This window comes from Coregonus clupeaformis, unplaced genomic scaffold (genome assembly GCF_020615455.1).
Source record: "Coregonus clupeaformis isolate EN_2021a unplaced genomic scaffold, ASM2061545v1 scaf2518, whole genome shotgun sequence".
Taxonomy (NCBI): Eukaryota; Metazoa; Chordata; class Actinopteri; order Salmoniformes; family Salmonidae; genus Coregonus; species Coregonus clupeaformis.
Window position 1 is genome coordinate 1,038 of NW_025535972.1, and position 10,396 is coordinate 11,433.

Below are 10,396 nucleotides of genomic sequence, written 5' to 3' on the forward strand. Positions count from 1 at the left end.
AGAGGTCTCCACCACAGCACAAACCAAGGGGGCGCCAACCCAGACAGGAAGATCACGTCAGTAACTCAACCCACTCAAGTGACGCACCCCTCCCAGGGACGGCATGAAAGAGCACCAGCAAGCCAGTGACTCAGCCCCTGCAACAGGGTTAGAGGCAGAGAACCCCAGTGGAGAGGGGAACCGGCCCGGCAGAGACAGCAAGGGCTGTTCGTTGCTCCAGCCTTTCCGTTCACCTTCACACTCCTGGGCCAGACTACACTCAATCATATGACCTACTGAAGAGATAAGTCTTCAGTAAAGACTTAAAGGTTGAGACCGAGTCTGCGTCTCTCACATGGGTAGGCAGACTGTTCCATAAAAATGGAGATCTATAGGAGAAAGCCCTGCCTCCCGCTGTTTGCTTAGAAATTCTAGGGACAATTAGGAGGCCTGCGTCTTGTGACCGTAGCGTACGTATTGGTATGTACGGCAGGACCAACTCGGAAAGATAGGTAGGAGCAAGCCCATGTAACGCTTTTATAGGTTAACAGTAAAACCTTGAAATCAGCCCTTGCCTTAACAGGAAGCCAGTGTAGGGAAGCTAGCACTGGAGTAATATGATCAAATTTCTTGGTTCTAGTCAGGATTCTAGCAGCCGTATTTAGCACTAACTGAAGTTTATTTAGTGCTTTATCCGGGTAGCCGGAAAATAGAGCATTGCAGTAGTCTAATCTAGAAGTAACAAATGCATGGATTAATTTTTTTTTTTTTTTTTTGGACAGAAAATTTCTGATTTTTGCAATGTTACGTAGATGGAAAAAAGCTGTCCTTGAAACAGTCTTGATATGTTCGTCAAAAGAGAGATCAGGGTCAAGAGTAACGCCTAGGTCCTTCACAGTTTTATTTGAGACGACTTTACAACCATCAAGATGAATTGTCAGATTTAACAGAAGATCTCTTTGTTTCTTGGGACCTAGAACAAGCATCTCTGTTTTGTCCGAGTTTAAAAGTAAAAAGTTTTCAGCCATCCACTTCCTTATGTCTGAAACACAGGCTTCTAGCGAGGGCAATTTTGGGGCTTCACCATGCTTCATTGAAATGTACAGCTGTGTGTCATCCGCATAGCAGTGAAAGTTAACATTATGTTTTCGAATAACATCCCCAAGAGGTAAAATATATAGTGAAACAATAGTGGTCCTAAAACGGAACCTTGAGGAACACCGAAATGTACAGTTGATTTGTCGGAGGACAGACCATTCACAGAGACAAACTGATATCTTTCCGACAGGTAGGATCTAAACCAGGCCAGAACTTGTCCGTGTAGACCAATTTGGGTTTCCAGTCTCTCCAAAAGAATGTGGTGATCGATGGTGTCAAAGGCAGCACTAAGGTCTAGTAGCACGAGGACAGATGCAGAGCCTCGGTCTGACGCCATTAAAAGGTCATTTACCACCTTCACAAGTGCAGTCTCAGTGCTATGATGGGGTCTAAAACCAGACTGAAGCATTTCGTATACATTGTTTGTCTTCAGAAAGGCAGTGAGTTGCTGCGCAACAGCTTTTTCTAAAATTTTTGAGAGGAATGGAAGATTCGATATAGGCCGATAGTTTTTTATATTTTCCGGGTCAAGGTTTGGCTTTTTCAAGAGAGGCTTTATCACTGCCACTTTATCACTGTCATCATAGCTTTGCACAAAAAGGGCTTCACAGGCAAGGATATTGCTGCTAGTAAGATTGCACCTAAATCAACCCTTTATCGGATCATCAAGAAATTAAAGGAGATAGGGTCAATTGTTGTGAAGAAGGCTTCAGGGCGCCCAAGAAAGTCCAACAAGCTCCAGGACCGTCTCCTAAAGTTGATTCAGCTGTGGGATCGGGGCACCACCAGTGCAGAGCTTGCTCAGGAATGGCAGCAGGCAGGGGTGAGTGCATTTGTACGCACAGTGAGGCAAATACTTTTTGGAGGATGGCCTGGTGTCAAGAAGGGCAGCGAGGAAGCCACTTCTCTCCAGGAAAAACATCAGGAACAGACTGATATTCTGCAAAAGGAATCCCTTTCCGATTGTATGGGGAATCCGGAAAAAAAGCTTGTCCGGAGAAGACAAGGTGAGCGCTACCATCAGTCCTGTGTCATGCCAACAGTAAAGCATCCTGAGACCATTCATGTGTGGGGTTGCTTCTCAGCAGAGGGAGTGGGCTCACTCACAATTTTGCCTAAGAACACAGCCATGAATAAAGAATGGTACCGACACATCCTCCGAGAGCAACTTCTCCCAACCATCCAAGAACAGTTTGGTGACGAACAATGCCTTTTCCAGCATGATGGAGCACCTTGCCATAAGGCAAAGTGATAACTAAGTGGCTCGGGGAACAAAACATCCACATTTTGGGTCCATGGCCAGGAAACTCCCCAGACCTTAATCCCATTGAGGACTTGTGGTCAATCATTTTACATTTAACATTTTTTAGCAGACGCTCTTATCCAGAGCGACTTACAGTTAGTGAGTGCATACATTTTTCAATCCTCAAGAGGCAGGTGGACAAACAAAAACCCTGCAGTTCTGCAGTTGGGACAGCTTTATGTAGGCTCTATCAGTTTGTGGGCACTGTTTGGCACCGTTATAGTGCAATCAATTTATTGTTTAGTGTTGTGTTGTGGCTTTGCTGGCATGCATCTGGAAGAGAAAAAAAATGCCGGAGTTTGCCCCACCAACATTGACATGCTAAAATCACCACTGGGTGGGTCAAGCATAACTTTACAACCCTGTTACCCATAGATAGAAGGTCTAGAATGATTTCAACAATTTACATTTGTTTGGCAAGCTTGCATTCCATTCCCCCTGTCACACAGGGATTTCTGGTCGATTCAAAATGAAATAGTCAACCCTGTTACTTTATTTGGCACTTAACAGGCAATTACTATGGTATGTATTTCTTACTCCAGATGGGGAAAACATGTTTTTTATTAAGTTGAACATGTGCTCTTTATGGCAGAATGTTAAAATGAGGTGAAATAAAAGTTAAACTCCCCAAAAGGCACTCAGTTGAAGCTATTTCAATCTGATATTTCTCCTATGGTCTAAAATAGATGTGTATAGATGACTCTCTAATATAACATGTCACACATTGTAGCAAACTGATGGAATGTTAGGTGTCTCATTGAAAGTCTAACATCTACCATGACTACTGGATGTTTCAATTCTAATACATAACAAAACAATCGACACCGTAACAACAATATTGCTTTTTTAATTAATTATTTTATTCAAGCTTAAAACTTTGCAAACAAAAATGACATCATCAAACATCACTGGCCTGACTTGAGCAGCTCTGCCCGGGGATTGAGCCAACAACTTAGTTGCTACCGGTCCGGTTCAGGCTACCTGCAGACCTTCTCCCAGACCCCCTCCCAGACCTCCTCCTCAGCACCACCCCTTAACACCTCCTAAGACCAGCAGTGGGAACTGAACTAGCAACCGTGGCGTTGCTAGGCTCTACTCTCAGGGACCATCTCCTGTCAAGACACTTAATCCTGAAATGGCTCTTCGTCCGAGGGGTGCTGCTCCATCGCTGTCCCTGTGCCTCTCAACTTGTGTCATCATTTATTGGGAGTTATCTTCTAGGTCTATGACAGGAGGGGTCCATGTCAAACCATGTCCATTTGGGGATATTTTCTAGGACAGGTGAGGTGGTGGAAATGATCAGAGTTGCGTTCAACTTGAAGAATAATAATAATAATATGCCATTTAGCAGACGCTTTTATCCAAAGCGACTTACAGTCATGCGTGCATATTTTTTTTTGTGTATGGGTGGTCCCGGGGATCGAACCCACTACCTTGGCGTTACAAGCGCCGTGCTCTACCAGCTGAGCTACAGAGGACCACGTAAAGATGAGAATTTCTGGTCTGGGGAGGAGAGTTGCTGACCTTAGACAGTTTGTTGCCTTGATTAAGAGGATACTTGCTGGCTTGAGGAGCTTAAAAAGGCATGAAGAACTGAAGAGGAGGAGGAATTATTGGGCGACACTGTGGCTTTGTTGAGTTCCAGCTCTCAGCAGACAGCAGGTTAGGAATGCTGTAAGAAATCACAGAGACAGGTAAGTATCTATATACATTTGTGTTGCATGTACACTAAACCCTCACATTTGGATAATGTCACTTTTTAAAGTGGCAACATATATATTAACATATTTTTTTGTGTATTTTTTAGGAACTATTTCGGGGTCTCAACTAACTCTTGAGAGTTAGAATAGTAAATGACACCAGGTACAATTTCTAAACTTGGTTGTTAAATCAGCAGTATTTTTCTTGTATGTCAGTCAGTCACTCAATTAGCCATGTTAGCTAACATATTTTAGATTGGTAATTTAGTCTAGCCAGCTAACTTGTAGTAATCATGATCGAATTACGGACCAGGCACGAAGGGCACGTGCCCAGGGGCCTTGACCTGCAGTGAGCCCCCATTGATTTTGTTAGTCACTCTCATTCAGATATCATCTTAACATGGCATTAGTCATGGCAAAATGTGTAGAATTGCAGGAAATTAGCTTCAAAACTGAAAACATTTATCTCCATCCCATTGCAAAATGTGCAGAACTACCAGTAATTAGCTTTAAAACTGCAAGATTTTCTTTCAACCCCATGGCAAAATGTGTAGAATTTAAGGAAATTAGTGTAACCAACTACACATATCCCTCCAGAAGAAAGGCACACGGACAACCACACTTCAGGTTGACTCGGTTTTTAACTGCAGTAAAAGATATCAAACAGTGATGACAGGCATTGACAGGACGGTCACAGCCACACGTTCACTGGTTATTGAGCTACAGTGGTCCTCTGTAGCTCAATTGGTAGAAACATGCCGCTTGTAACGCCAGGGTAGTGGGTTCGATCCTGGGACCACCCATACCTAAAAATGTCTGCACGCAGGACTGTAAGTCGCATTGGATAAAAGCGTCTGCTAAATGTCTTATTTAGGTAGGACACAAGTTATCTTTTAGATAGGAGCAACAGTAGTGATACATACCCTCAATGTGAAGTAATATTCATCCATAAATACAGAGCACAAGTACAACCCTTTTATAAAAACATTTTAAGGTAGTAAGAAAATAAACATTCACCTAATTTCAATAAGTCACCTTCTAGCAAATCACCTGCTGGCAATAGCTAGCGTGTGACGTTGAAGTACAGTGACCAACGGTGCTAGTTAGCTCATCATTAACATGGCTAGCTTAGCCAGCAAAAACTTGGTTAAACTTGCTGAAATAGGTCGTCAATACATTAACGGCAAAATAAATATATACATAGCCACATTTACTATTGACTTTAGGATATATGAACCAGTTTTCCAAAAACACTTATGTTATACAGTTTTAAACCGTTTTTATATACAGAGGAAAGAGACACGAACCTGCTCTCAGAATATTTCTCTCAGACTGAGGAGCAGGCAGACCAACTTCCCACATAGGGGAGAAGCATTCAAAACCCACTAGTTGTTCTTTCAAAAGAAAATAGTACAAAAAATGGTAAGTCCGAAGACCTCTCGTATTACCAACCTTACTACAATGGCAGCAAATATGTTTATGAATTCAGTAACACAAAATTAAAGGGAACTTTATTTACATCACCCCTTTTCCTGAAGTGAATGGTTTCACCCACTACTCTACCGCGAACTGCTGCGTTCTTTGACTTCAACTTTGAACGCGAAGTTGATGGAAACTGTACATTTGGACTTTGTTACATAAGGATACGGCTAAAGGCTTTAAAAACTGGTCTTCTAGGGCGTTGGGTATAGAGAATAAAAGGGCCAGATTTCCGGCCGTTGTAGAATAGATTCAGGGCATTATGTACAGACAATGATATCGAAGGATTTGAGTACAGTGCACGTAAACCTAAGCTAACTTGTGCTTGCTAAGGGGCAATGGTAATTAGCCAACGACAACAGCCATTCGGTTGCAGCTAGCTGGTTGCAATGATCCGGTGTTAGGGTCCAGTGTTTCCGGCAGAAAATCCAATATGCTCTGGGTCGATAGCAGGCTGTGCAGACTGGCCGACAAATTTTCCAGGCAAGAGCTAGAGCTGGCTGGTGGGTAGTGCAGGCCACGGACAATGGTGAGGAACGCTAACGGTGGCTAATAGCAAGTAGCTAGCTAGCTGGCTACCACAGCCATTAGGTTGCAGCTAGACTAGTTTCAGCTCAAGGTTCTTGATAAAAGTTATAAAGAAATAATAGAATCCTTTCCACATTGGGTGAGGCGGGTTGCAGGAAAGTATATTTTATTTAAAGAATGAAAAGTAAAATTGAGAAATATATACAAAACAGACAACAAAAAAAGGCTATTTACACAAGGACACGACAGAAAACACGACCGCACTGCTACGCCATTTTGGATTTTTGCAAACAAAAATGACATTATCAAACATCACTGGCCTGACTTGAGCAGCTCTGCCCGGGGGATTGAGCCATCAACTTAGTTGCTATTGGTCCGGTTAAGGCTACCTGCAGACCTTCTCCCAGACCTCCTCCTCAGCACCTCCCCTTAACACCTCCTAAGACCAGCAGTGGGAACTGAACTAGCAACCGTGGGGCTGCTAGGCTCTACTCTCAGGGACCATCTCCTGTCATTGTGCCCTAGAGCAAGACACTTAATCCTGAAATGGCTCTTCGTCCGAGGGGTGCTGCTCCATCGCTGTCCCTGTGCCTCTCAACTTGTCATCATTTATTGGGATTTATCTTCTAGGTCTAGGACAGGAGGGGTCCATGTCAAACCATGTCCATTTGGGGATATTTTCTAGGACAGGTGATGTGGTGAGCAGAGATTAATTAAACTTGGATACAGATGAGAATCTCTGGTCTGGGGTGGGGAATTGCTGACCTTAGACGGTTTGTTGCCTTGATTAAGAGGATACTTACTGGCTTGAGGAGCTTAAAGAGGCCTGATGACTTGAAGAGGAGGAGGAATTATTGGGCGACATTTATATTTATTACCAACGTAACCCCAGTGGCACTGCGGCTTCGTTGAGTTCCAGCTCTCAGCAGACAGCAGGTTAGGAATGCTGTAAGAAATCACAGAGACAGGTAAGTATCTACATACATGTGTGTTGCATGTACACTAAACACTCACATTTGGATAATGTCACTTTTTAAAGTGGCAACATATATATTAACAGTGTAAAACATTAATACATTTTGAAGCATTCTTTACCCCATCTTAATTCTCTTCCAGATGCCTGGATTTGTCTTTTCTTGGAGTCTGGCTCTGCTGTCTCAGCCTCTTCTTGAGCCTCTAGCTGCTGGCTCTCTGCCCCCACTCCTGGTTCTCTGCCCCCCACTCCTGGCTCTCTGCCCCCACTCCTGGCTCTTTCCCCCCTGCTGGTTCTCTGCCCCCCACTCCTGGTTCTCTGCCCCCACTCCTGGCTCTCTGCCCCCACTCCTGGCTCTCTGCCCCCTGCTGGTTCTCTGCCCCCCACTCCTGGCTCTCTGCCCCCCACTCCTGGCTCTCTGCCCCCCACTCCTGGCTCTCTGCCCCCCACTCCTGGCTCTCTGCCCCCCACTCCTGGCTCTCTGCCCCCCCTGCTGGTTCTCTGAACCCCCCTGCTGGTTCTCTGCCCATGCCTGCGGCCTCCTTGGCCCCTCCTGCTGGTTCTCTGCCCCCCCTGCTGGCTCTCTGCCCCCCACTCCTGGCTCTCTGCCCCCCACTCCTGGCTCTCTGCCCCCCCTGCTGGTTCTCTGAACCCCCCTGCTGGTTCTCTGCCCATGCCTGCGGCCTCCTTGGCCCCCCTCCTGGTTCTCTGACCCCCTGCTGGTTCTCTGCCCCCCTGCTGGCTCTCTGCCCCCCACTCCTGGCTCTCTGCCCCCCACTCCTGGCTCTCTGCCCCTGCTGGTTCTCTGAACCCCCCCTGCTGGTTCTCTGCCCATGCCTGCGGCCTCCTTGGCCCCCCTGCTGGTTCTCTGCCCATGCCTGCGGCCTCCTTGGCCCCTCCTGCTGGTTCTCTGCCCATGCCTGCGGCCTCCTTGGCCCCTCCTGCTGGTTCTCTGCCCATGCCTGCGGCCTCCTTGGCCCCCCTGCTGGTTCTCTGCCCATGCCTGCGGCCTCCTTGGCCCCCTCCTGCTGGCCATCTCCAGATCCAACGGGCTCTTGGCTTACCTGCTGACCTTCTCCCAGACCTCCTCCTCAGCACCTCCCCTTAACACCTCCTAAGACCAGCAGTGGGAACTGAACTAGCAACTGTGGGGTTGCTAGGCTCTGCTCTCAGGGACCATCTCCTGTCAAGGCTCTTCGTCCGAGGGGTGCTGCTCCATGGCTGTCCCTGTGCCTCTCAACTTGTGACATCATTTATTGGGAGTTATCTTCTAGGTCTATGACAGGAGGGGTCCATGTCAAACCATGTCCATTTGGGGATATTTTCTAGGACAGGTGAGGTGGTGGAAATGATCAGAGTTGCGTTCAACTTGAATAAAGATGAGAAACTCTGGTCTGTGGAGCCACTGGACAGAGGGGAGGACATCTGTTTAAACCATGTCCATTTGGGGATATTTTCTAGGACAGGTGATGTGGTGAGGAGAGATGAATTCAACGGATAAAGATGAGAATCTCTGGTCTGGGGAGGAGAGTTAATGACCTTAGACGGTTTGTTGCCTTGATTAAGAGGATACTTGCTGGCTTGAGGAGCTTAAAAAGGCCTGATGTATTGAAAAGGAGGAGGAATGATTGGCCGACACTTGTGTATATTACCAGCGTAACCCCAGTGGCACTGTGGCGTCGTCGAGTTCCAGCTCTCAGCAGACAGCAGGTTAGGAATGCTGTAAGAAATCACAGAGACAGGTAAGTATCTACATACATGTGTGTTGCATGTACACTAAACACTCACATTTGGATAATGTCACTTTTTAAAGTGGCAACATATATATTAACAGTGTAAAACATCAATACATTTGGAAACATTCTTAACCCCATCTTAATTCTCTTCCAGATGCCTGGAGTTTTCTTTTTCTTGCAGTTTGGCTCTGCTGTCTCAGCCTCTTCTTGAGCCTTTAACTGCAGGCTCATTGACCCCATCTGCTGGCTCTCTGCCCCCCTGCTGGCTCTCTGCCCCCCTGCTGGTTCTCTGGCCCCCCCTGCTGGTTCTCTGGCCCCCCCTGCTGGTTCTCTGGCCCCCCCTGCTGGTTTTCTTGCCCCCCTGCTGGCTCTCTGCCCCCCCTGCTGGTTCTCTGGCCCCCCCTGCTGGTTCTCTTGCCCCCCTGCTGGCTCTCTGCCCCCCCTCTGCTGGCTCTCTGCCCCCCCCTGCTGGTTCTCTGGCCCCCCCATATTGGTTCTCTGGCCCCCCCTATTGGTTCTCTGGCCCCCCTGCTGGTTCTCTGGCCCCCCCTGCTGGTTCTCTGCCCATGCCTGTGGCCTCCTTGGCCTCTCCTGCTGGCTTAAGCTCTTGGTTGGACAGTGGGTGATGTACTGGGTGCTGCACTTCTTGATTAGAGCATCAGCCTCCAGATTCATCTGCTCCAGCCATTTCTCCTGCTTTTCATTTAGGGACTGTTCCTTCATCCTCTCCCTCTCCTCTTTACGTTTGTTGTTTTCTAAGCAGGGACTGGGCTCTCCACTGCTTATGATAATCCTCCAGCTTCTTCCTTTTCTCCTCATCCTTCAGGAGCTCCTTCCTCTTCTCCCTCTCGGCCCGGGTGATGTGGGTTGTTATCACTATGTGTAGAATTGCAGGAAATTAGCTTCAAAACTGAAAACATTTATCTCCATCCCATGGCAAAATGTGCAGAACTACCAGTAATTAGCTTTAAAACTGCAACATTTTCTTTCAACCCCATGGCAAAATGTGTAGAATTTAAGGAAATTAGCTTTCAAACTGCAGTTTTCACTCAACCCCATGGCAAAATGTTTAGAACTGCAGGAAATTATCTTTAAAACTGCAAATTCTTCTCTCCACCCCATGGCAAAATGTGTAAAATTGCATGAAATGTTTTCTATAATTGTAAAATCTTCTCTCCACCCCATGGTAGAATTGCAACAAACTTGTTTAAAAACTGCAATATTTTGTCTTCCCATTGCAAAGTGTATATTTGGAGGAAATGTACTCAAAAACCTAAACAAAATGTTGCTTAGGGCCCCCAAAAGGCTATGGTGCACTACTTTTACCAGGGTCATTGAGATCCAGTTGGGTTTTCAATTCTACATTCCCTGTGTACATTACATTTAAGTTGATACCAGATCAGCTTGTCCATTTTGGGTCAGTAGTTTATATTGAAACAATGATGCAACATGATGACCGGTGTGGAACTTATGTGTGTGTAGAAGAGACTAAAGATGATGATGATGATGTCATAAGCAGAGGGAAAACAGGTCTTACCAACGTTGATGATCTTATGGCCCTCCTCCTTCTCTCTCTGATATGTTCTCTCTATCTTTCTGA

The 10,396-nt window shown here is 46.2% G+C and overlaps 1 long non-coding RNA gene across 1 annotated transcript; it reads left to right on the forward strand.

Moving 5' to 3' along the window:
* Positions 1 to 6,442: 6,442 nt before the first annotated feature.
* Positions 6,443 to 9,035, forward strand: LOC123488823. The gene is made up of 3 exons (XR_006660311.1): positions 6,443 to 6,777; positions 8,395 to 8,802; positions 8,951 to 9,035. It is a non-coding gene; the product is annotated as an uncharacterized LOC123488823 (long non-coding RNA).
* Positions 9,036 to 10,396: the final 1,361 nt, after the last annotated feature.